The following is an 11272-nucleotide window of genomic DNA, read 5'->3' on the forward strand; positions in this document are numbered from 1 at the left end:
GTTGCTATAGGCAACATCCCCACTTTTTCAAACCCGCAGCTTAGTAAATCTAGCCCTAAGAGTTTAAAGGGGTGCTGGTAACACCATTAACAGAACTATTCAACCAGTCACTGGCTACAGGAGCAATTCCAGAGGACTGGAAAAGAGTGAATGTAGTCCCACTAAAAGTGGAAGCAAGGAAGAGGCAAGAAACTACCGACTAGTAAGCGTTGCATCAGTGGTAGAGAAATTGATGGAAACACTCTTAAAAGAAGGAGTAGTAGAATATCTAAAATTCAGCAATTTACAGGATCCCAAACAGCATGAATTTACTGTAGGGAGATCTTGTCAAACAATTATTAATGACTTTTTTAACTGAGTGACTAAACTCATAAATCAAGGGGGGGTGGCATAGATGTAGCTTATGTAGATTTTAGTACTTTTGATACTGTCCCACGTTAAATAAACTCAAAAGCTTATGATTACCAGTGGAGTACCCAAGGATTTGTACTTGGACCAGTGATTTTTAATATTTTAATTGGTGACATTGTAAATGGTAAAGAAGGGAAAGTATGCCTTTTATCAGATAGCGTAAAGATATGCAACAGGGTAGACACACCAGGACGGGTAAATAATAAATAATTGAAGATCTACGTAGACTAGAGGAATGGTCAAGAGCGTGGCAACTACAGTTTAATGCCCAAAAAATGCAAAATCATGCACTTGGGTCTCAAAAAACCAAAGGCTAAATATAGTATTAATGGCACTCTAATGGAAACTGCGAAGGAAGAAAGGGATCTAGGAGTCACTATTTCAGGTGACTTAAAGGCAGGTAATCAATGCAACAAAGCAATGAGAAAGGCCAGTCAGATGCTTGGTTGCATAGGGGGAGGAATCAGTAACAGAAAAATAGTAATAATGCCACTGTATAGGTCATTGGTACGGCCTCATCTAGAATACTATGTTCAATTCTGGAGGCCATATCTCCAGAAGGATATAAAAACATTAGAGACTTTAAAAAATAGGGCAACTAAAATGGTGCATGGCCTTCAGCACAAAACTTACCCGGAAAAAATAAAAGTATAGTTTAAAAGTATAGGAATAAAAATATGTATAGTTTGGAGCACAGAAGGGAATAAGGGACATGATAGAAACTTTCAAATATATCAAGGGTTTTAACAAGGTACAGGAGGGAAACATTTTTCAAAGGAAGAGAAGTACTAGAACATGAGGACATGCACCGAAATTGAAAGGAAGTAGTTTCAGAGGAGATTTGAGGTAAAATGACTTCACAGAAAGAGTAGTGGATAAGTGGATTAACCTCCCATCAGACATGGTAGAGGCTAATACAGTAGAGCAATTTAAACATGCTTGGGATAGATTTAAGGATATGCTTAAACAAAATAAGGATTAAATAGGGCTATACATTGTTGGTTATAAATCTATATGTCAGGTAATGCATTTTATTTGCCAGATGCAAACTTTTTCAAAGCTGTGTTCTCATGTATTTACCAGCTTAAATAGCCTCCTGGCACAAACATCACTCCTCCCTGATTAATCTATGCATTGCCCGCCTATGTGAAGGGGATTTTTTACAGTGTGAGTTGTTGGGGAGGGAGTGAGCAGTGGGGTAAACAGTGAGGTGTGATGGGGCAGTGTAAGCTGTGGTCAGGGGGGAGGCGTAACATAAAGCCTTTAACCCCTCCCTCCATGCGTATTTGTATTCGGTTTCCAGAAATTTATAATTTCGATAACAAATAATAATAATCATTTTTATACAATTGATGTTTCAGAATATTAAGAAAAAACATACAATATCGTGGAGGAAATTTGAAAGTGAGTCATCTAAAAGACGACAACAATCACTGGAAGCCATATCTAAAAAGTCAAGTCCAATAACTACATTTTTTAAATTACCGATACAAGAATATGCTTCTCACCCAAGTGATCCAACAACAAGTGCTTAAGGATCAGGAACAACAGGATCAAACCCAGTTGAAAGTGATACCAGTCAAACCACCGCAACTGCAAAACATGACAATTCTGTTCCAAATTCAATGCCTGACACTGAAGTTCAACATGTAAATGAAGACATTTGTCAAGAAGGAAATGTGCCAACAGCGATACTGTCAAGTCCGCCTACACAAGAAGCAGAGGATCCATTTTACAATCCAGAAACTGTAACGCCCCCTGCGGGGAAAACAGGGACAGACGCAACACAAAAGAACTTACCTTGAAAACGATGGTCACCTCCAGTCCGCTTCCGATATTCCAGCTGCGATCCAATCCCAGCAGATCAGCAGCTGCAACCCCTGTCAACTCCAACCACGTCCCTCTATGGAAGAGACAGAGATTACGGCCGTGCCTACCAGGTAAGGGCTGTCCGAGACTACGGCAAAGAACGAGGACACGGTCAGTCCAAGCTCACTTGCCGCCTCCTCACTTTGTTCTTGCCAAGACGCGGGGGACTACAGGCACTTAAGACCAAGACTAGTCCGAGGACTAATCCCGCCTCAAGTACCTCACACACCTGCCGGTGAGGGCCTAACCGAAAGGGGCAATCGAGCGTAATACTCACCGGGACACTCCCACTTCCGATCCGGTTCTCCTGCACCTCCCCGATACCTGCGGATGACAAGGACACACAGCCTCCCTCTACGCTCTCAGTGAGACTAAGATGGCACCCACAGAACTGGACTGACTACAACAGCGACCCGACCCTAACAACGTTCTAATGGTCGGCAACGCAACTAAGTTAAACCACTATGACTAACTAGGTGTGGTGCACTAACGGAACTGCTCACTTACACACTACGGGGAACACCAGCCGGTGTTCACGGACTAAACCGGAGGGCGGTTCCTAACCCCCTCACCCAGGTCGTACCAAGAAGCTGCCTTCTTGCTATGGGGTCACCCACAGACCCTAAGGACCGATTCTTTAAGCCCGGCTGAGGCTCAGTGGAACAGCACACTAACCCGCGGGCCGACTGCCGCACGGAACAGCCGATCGAACTGAACCGCCCGACTGCCTGTACTCGGGTATCTCACACGTGTCTCTATGTCCGGAACCACAGGTCCACCTGCACGGAACCGGCCTTGAGGACCCTTGATCAGAACCACGGCCGCCCCTGGAACTGCCTCAAGGTGTGCTGCACTGCCACCAACTCACTCAGCCACCCCCTCTGGGTACCAGTGTGACCCCGGGGACCTAAGGGACAGGAAAACTACGTGTGTTCTCCCCTGACTATGTGTATGCTGGTAACTACACTTGTCCCCACAGCACGGGTTAGCACAGGAAACCACAGGATCAAGAGCCTACCTTTAATGGGGGCCTGACGTCTTGCCCCTGGACACAACTACGTAGCACACCCAAAATACTGTAATTCAACAATACCCGCCGCACAGACAGAATACAATATACAGTACTTTGTAAGCTACTTACCAGAGCACACCGCTGTTAGCCAAACAGCCGGTTGCTACAGCACCACAGGAGCCTCCGCTCTACTGTACATCCTAACCGCGTGTGCTCACCTCACACAGGACCGCGCCTACACTCACGAGGCTCCCACGCCTCTACCTCATCACCACCAGGGCCTTCTGCCCTTCACACCATGGGCCTCTGCCCAGATACACAGAGCCTGGTGCTCTGATTAATGGGCCTCAGGGCTCTGAGCCCACTAACTAGGGCCTTGTGCCCTGCTACCTAGGGGTCCTAGCCCCTGCCTACTGAAGCCTGTGGCCTCCCTAGCTATGTACTAGGGCCTCGTGCCCTTTATAGCCTATGGGCTACCAGCCCCTAACCAGGCCCTGTGGCCTTCCTATGGCCTCTAAGCCACTAACTACCTAAGGGCCTTGTGCCCTTGTACACCTGGGCTCTCACGCCCCCTGTCTAACTAACAGGGGCTTGTCCCCTTTATCAAAGTAATATGGCCTACTGGCCCACTAACTTTATCGGGGCCTAGTGCCCAGGTCAATGGGCCTTGTGCCCCTAATCACTGTGCCCACGGGCCTTGTGCCCGACCGTGGCCCCGGGCCTAGTGTCCGAATTTAACGTTGAATATACTTACCTGCTCTGCGCAGGATACTCAACTTGCCACGCCGATTGGCTCGCGCACCCGGCCGCTGATTGGCCAGCGGGGAAAGATGAGCCCTGATTGGCTCATCCTTCCCCCGCGCACAAGACCTGCAGGAAAGAAGCCACGATACTCACCGCTGGATCGCTGGACGGGTGAGTACTTCTCCTCTTCTTTCTTCCTGCTGGGCACCATCGGGGACCTCTTCAGCCCCTCCAGGGGCACAGCGCTGGCGGACATCTTCGCCCTCTTCACGGGCACCGGCTCCAGCATCTTCTGTCCCTCCAGGGACACAGCGCTGGCGGGGGTCTTCACCGGAGACACCCCCACAAAACTCTACAGCAAGAACGCAGAGAACCAGAAGAGCAAGAAGTAATTTCTGCTGGAATTTTTACCTTAATCGCCATTGGTATTATTGACAAAAGCGATGCTGCCCAAATGAAGTAATTTCTTAAGATTCCAAGTATCGAAGTACCAAAAAACATTCCACAAGATGCTAGCAGGCATGCTTTCCCTTATCTTCTACTTAAGAAAAACCTTATACCAAATAACAGAACAGTATAACAAAACAATATCTTCACTGTGCACCTTGCTTCATTTTTAATAAAAGTGCAGCAAACACTTCAGTTTTATCTGCTCAATCAAAGCCTTCAAAGCAATATTATCTGAAACTTCAATTGACAGTTTACTCTTTGCGGAAGTACCATCGAGGCTAATTACTGGAAACAAATTCTTAATAGCATCCTGCATATTGTTCTTTATATTTCTGAGCAGGGATTAGCTTTCTTTGTTTTCAGTTCTCGCATCGGTGACCGTATTAATAGAAACTTTCTAGGTATAATCGAACTTATCAGTATTTATGACTCGATTTTATTGAGGCATGTTAAACTTGTAAGCGAATTGCAAGAGAGACAAAAATGCCTGCAAGCTCATTACCTATCAACACGATTTTCCCATGCTGTCATTGAAAAAAACCCTTATACTATAAGTAGTCCTCGCGGCTGAGCTAAGTTCGTTGCGTATCGGAGCTTGTACAGTGTTCTGTTTTGTGGCGTCTCTCATCTTTTTTTTTAAACCAAACATGTTCAGGAGTGAAATACAAATATGAGGCCCCTCCTGGGCTGAAGATAAGGAGACTGCAATCAACAAGGGGGCCCTCCTGGCCAGAAGAACTGAAATTTCCTTCAAGCAGGTACTATGAAATACAAATTTATTTGGACTTGGTTTTCAAGCATTTTTGGATTAAAAGCTGCTGACGAAAGAAGAAGAATTCTGATTGATTAGAATTTGGGGTTTTCTTATTTTAAATAAATGTATGTGGTATGAATGAGGGTGTGTATTGTTTTTATTGGGGTTTTATTATTTTTATTAAAATTATGTGGTTTAAAACAGGGAGATGTTTTTTTTTTTGGTGGAACTACAGTTCTCAGCCAGCCATTGGTGTCAGGGCATGTTGGCACTTGTGGTTCTCCAAGTGCCAGCATGTAGTTATACAAGCATCAGCATGCCCACACTGTTTATGGCAGCCCGAGCTGGCTGGGACTTGTAGTTTCACGAAAAAAAATGGTGTCCTTTTATGTGTTTAACTTAATTTTCATCATTATTACCCCTACACCCACCACCCAGGGGTGTAGGAAGAGCCCTAGTGCTTTTAGCACTGATCTGGGTGTCCCTAGAGGAGGTGCCCACTCAGTTTTTAGATGGACCCCACTCCTTAGGGAATCCAGCCCAGCGCTGAAAACAGCCTGGGGTTGATGTGTCATTATGGCAGGGGTATCCCTGCCGCGTGTCCCCCTGCTATAGTGCCACCCACCCCAGCTGGTTTGCCTAATGCTGGTTATGTGAAAATCAGGAGGACCCCACGCAATTTTTTTTCTGATTTTCAAGCAGCCAGCAGTAGGCAGGCAGCACTAGGGTTAATAGGGTTAATAGTGGACGAGCGGGAACACACATTTTTTCTTTTTTAACTTGTATTTGTTTTTACACTTTTGGGACCTGCGGCTGTATAGACAGAGACAGTTTAACAGTGATGTGTTTACTAAACGCGCTGCTAGATGAGGACAACACAGGAGAGCAGGAGAGTTAGCTAAACACGGGAGTGTTTGACATCACAGCAAATCACCAGAGATGACCAGCAATTTTTAAGATCAGAGTAAAAATCGCAATTTAATAATCTGGCGACTTGAGGCCTAAAATCACGGGTTATCACCCGAGATTTGCCACGATTTTAAAATGCTGAAAAAAAATCAGACCTTGATACATTTACCCCCAAATGCCTTATCAAAGACATTGATCAGATGCACGATAAATGGGATGAGATCGTCATAGAGTGCAAAATTTTATCAAAAAGCATTGAAATTCCAACTGAGTTCTCCACCAGTCCCCACTCACCCACCCAAACAGATGCCGAAAAGCACTATAAGGTTAACGTTTTCTATGTAGTCGTAGACTCCATTTTGTCTTTGTTTCTTTGGGATTTCAACAAAATTAGTAATGAAGATCTGTGCTCTGCAGCTGAAAACTTTCAGCAACAATACAAGAAAGATATTGCCCAAGATTTCAGTGATGAACTAATGTTCCTGAAGCAAATTTATAGTACAAACTTTTAAGTTGAAAAGTAAGCCAAAGGAACTTCTTACAGAAATCCTAGAACTAGGACTTTCTGGGGTGTTTCCCAACATCACAATTTTGCACATTTTCCTTCGATTTGCCAGCATCTGTTGCTTCTGGTGAACGAACAATCAGTGTGCTGAAAACAGTAAAAAAGTATCATCACTCAACTATGGGGCAAGAGCGATTGAATGGGCTGGCCATGTTCAATATTAACTGTGACATGGCATGAAAGCTGGATTTTTCCAAATTGATGCATTTGCAGAAAAAAAGCTAGAAAATTACTTCTTATTTGAAATTTCCAATAACCCAGTAATCAGTATATGTATACAGTATTTCATTATTAAATTTTATTAAAGTTAAGCATAAAAATCAATTTAAAATACATTTTAAATGCATTTTTAAAGTTTATTTTATTTTAAAGAAAGAGGTGGTGGTGGGGGCTCTTAATTTGGGTTTACTTTGCCTTTATGAACCTCTGAAAGGACCTGCTCACTGATTTCAGTTTTCCCACGATGCTGGTTAAAGATAGCAATATGTACTTTTCTCCTCTTTGAGAGATACGTATCTAAAAACAATAATCCTACAACTATATGTGGGACTAGGTGTTCCTAAGTACAGACAAGGGGCAGATTCAATTCCCTGCGGCAGCAGGACTTTTCAGTAAATCTTCGCTGATTTTATCTCGCAGCAAGGAGTACAAAGACATGGTTTGATGAGTTTGGTGTGGAAGAACTTGACTGGCCCGCACAATGCCCTGAACTCAACCCCATCGAACACCTTTGGGATGAACTGTAACACAGATTGAAAGCCAGGCTTTCTCATCCAACATCAGTACCTAACCTCATAAATGCTCTACAGCAGTGGTTCCCAAACTTTCTCAGTTCAAGGCACCCTTAGGGTCACCATCATTTTTCCAAGGCACCCCTAAGCCAAAATAATTACCGGGTAGTCCCGTTTTTTAAGTAGTTGGGTCAAAATAACATATGATGTATTTAGGCCCCTCCACCATCACATTGTGCCCGTTCATCATATCACTGTGCCCCTTCACCATATCACTGTGTCCCCCTTCGCCATCTCAGACTCTGTGTCCCCATCTTCATCAGCACACACTCTGTCCCCCTCTTCATCAGCTCACACTCGGTCCCCCTCTTCATCAGCTCACACTCGGTCCCCCCCTTCAGCACCACCGCAGACGCTTCTTAGACAGCGCCGCGGCTGCTGTATAGGACAGCGCTGGCGAAACGGAGCTGCTGCGCATGCGCGGGTGCATGCGCAGCAGCTCTCTCTCGTGTTTTTTTTGTTTTTTTTTGGTCGGCGGGGAGAAACCCCCCCCCCCCCGACAATCCTCCGTGCGCCCCTGCTCCTCCAGACTCCCTCACCAGGTCTAAGAAAGTGTAATTTAAAGATACAGACACATGAATACTTTTTTCGTGTGCATACACATCATGAAAATGCGTGTCTCACATAAAAAAAACAAATGTACTACCAACTCAAAATCTAACTCCAACAGCTGCAGTTTTGGATGTAGGTAAAAGACATACATATACATGTGCCTTTAGCTTGTCAAAGTACTGACCTCCTAATTTTTAGTTAATTTTTATGTTTACCTTACAGTAACAATTTCCTTGCTCTCCCATAAAAATGCACTGTCCAGCAAAATTTGTTTAGAACTGGTAAACACTGGTAGCATAGTAGATGAAGTTTGCCTTCTTAAATACAGACTTTCACCTGTCACCAAGATACTCTGTTGACAGCAGACACATGCTAGAGTTGCTGGTGACATGGTGGTATAGCAGGTGTAAGGGATTAGCACAGAATTCCATACTGCACATTTTTTATGTCATCTCAGTGTCTCGTGCCCGTTCAATGTAGTCACACAGATTCAGAATGAAACTGCTATCAAGTGATATATCTACAATGTAAAGAAACCCAGTCAATACTGTTTACATTCTATGACATGCCTGCCTCTCATTAGAGGAAATAGCATTTGGTTATAAATAGAGATGTTCACTGACCCCTGTGTTCTGATTTTGGTTTTGCTTTTGGATCTAGATTAACTTTGTGTTTTGGTTTTGGTTTTGATTTTGGCAAAACCGCCCTTGTGTGTTTTGGTTTTGGTTTTGGATCTGTATTTTTTAGAAAAATAGCTAAAATATGCTAAAATCACATAATTTTGCTTGTTTTTTGTTCCTATATTATTATTAACCTCAATAACACTAATTTCAAGTCATTTGCAGTCAATTTTGACCACCTCACAGGTCACAATACTATTTTCATACACTTTCAAACAAAGATTGCAGCAGTTCTTGCCAGTGATAAGAAGAAGGCCATTGTCATGCCTGGGCATAAGACCAAAAAAATCTACCTCTTATATGTGGAATTATTTTTACCCAAATTCTGACAACATTTGTCTAGCCATTTGTAGCATTGTAAAGCCACAGTCAGTAGAGGTAGGGACCTTAACCATCTAGGATTCTCATCCATGTTATGCCATTTGAAGCGACTTCATGGAAACTCTTGGGAAAATCAGAAACTTATGCTAAAAAAATAACAACAAGCAGTCCAGCATCAGTTACATGCCTTCTCTCATCTAGATTCCAGCACCTGCAATCTACACCCACAACACCTTCATCATCAATATCCTCACAAGTGATCAGAGTTAGTCCTGCATCCAAGTTGCTAAAGCGAGATGACTCCTCCCCTATCCAGGACTCCTCAGAAGAATCCTTAAGCGTTAGGCCCACTGCTGCTGCTCCTGCTGCTGGGGGTGGATCTTCAACCCAGGAGCAGACCAAGAAGAAGACTACTAGTAGTTTACAACAATTGACTGTTAAACAATCCTTAGCAAGTATGAAAGCTGTCACCCAGTCACAAATCTGATCACTGACGCCATGGCGACTATGCTAGTATTAGATCTGCATCCAATATCCACTATTAATGCAGCTGGTGTTAGACAATTACTTGAGCTCTTGTGTTCCCATTACCATTAGGTTCGTAAAAATGTAATTATTGGGCTACAAAATTCCATTCTACCCACTGTACACTTAACCACAGGTATATGGACAAGCAGAACTGGGCAAACTAAAGATTACATGACTGTAACAGCCCACTGGGATGGTGATTCGCCTTCACCAGCAGGAACAGCAGCAGCATGTACCCAAGTACGTCACATTTTTTAGAGGCAGACTACTCTGTGTATCATCTGCTTCACTAAGAGGCATATTATTATTATTATTATCGTAGATTTCTAAGGCACCACAGTGCTCCACAGCACTGTACAGTAGGGAAGACATGGTAATAAAACAAGACATACGTAACACAAGAACAGACAAGGCAGACAAAATGAATGGAGACATGAATACAAAGGGTATGGAGGACCCTGCTCATTAGAGAGCTTACATTCTAAAGGGAAAAGAGCACAGCTGAAACAAGAGGAGCGAGTGTGGCTCAGAGTGGAGATTGGAAAAGTTGTGAGGGTGCATTACTGTGAATAGTGTTATCGAGGATAAGGTCACCTCTAAAAAAGAGATGGGTTTTGAAAGAGCAGCTAAAGATTTGAAGGCTGTGGGAAAGTCTGATTGAGCGTGGTAGGGAATTCCATAAGTGGGGAGCAGCACGGGAGAAGTCTTGAAGGTGGGAGTGGAGACAAGGCGCAAGTCAGAGGTAATACCGCTGACAACCTGTTTGAAAAACTAAGGGATGTCATTGCAAACTGGCTTATCCTGCTTGGACTATCCTGAGGATATGTGATTTCTGATAACGCCACCAATATTATTAGAGCTCTACAACGTGGGGAATTCCATCACATTTCCTGTTTTGCTCACACAATCAACTTGGTGGTACAGAACTTTTTAAAAAATGACAATGACATGCAGGAGATGTTGTCTGTGTCCTGAAATATTTATGGTAATTTTTGGGATTCTGCAACAGCATGTAGGATCATGCAGCAGCTGCAAGAAGAATAGAATTTGATGGTGAATGTACTTTAGTCCAGCGAAGCAGTCACCTGTGATGAGACACTGAAAACACTGTTAGCTTGAGTCAAGTGATTCCCCTAATTAGACTTTTTGAGAAGCAGCTATAGAAATTGCAGGAGGAAATAAAACAAAGCAAATCCGCTAACTATATTGGAATTGTAGATTAAGTACTTAATTCGCTTTGCCAGGATCCAAGAGTTATCAACATCTTGAAATCAGATCACTACATTTTGCCAACTGTGCTTGATCCTAGGCTTAAGAGCTATGTCTTCTCTTTCTTTCCAACTGACCCAGATCTCAAGAGATGTAATGAGCTCCTGGTCAGTGGGATGACAGCTCAAGTGGTACATGACACAACAACGTCTCCACCTTCAGTTTTTCTGACAACTGCTTCTAGGAAAAAACTAAGCTTTCACAAGACACACAATGTTGATGCAGATGAGTCAGCACAACATTTTGACATTTGGTCTGTTCTAAAAAAATTACCCAAAAATCATGACAGTTCTGCCATAAAATGAACTACAAATTGCATGAGGAAGGCCATTACCGGCAATTACATCAAAGTACACAGACTTCTGTGATGGTGGATTCCAGTGGGTATGAATTAGTATTGTTTGAGGACGATGTACA

The sequence above is a fragment of the Mixophyes fleayi genome, chromosome 2 (genome assembly GCF_038048845.1).
Source record: "Mixophyes fleayi isolate aMixFle1 chromosome 2, aMixFle1.hap1, whole genome shotgun sequence".
Classification (NCBI taxonomy): Eukaryota; Metazoa; Chordata; class Amphibia; order Anura; family Limnodynastidae; genus Mixophyes; species Mixophyes fleayi.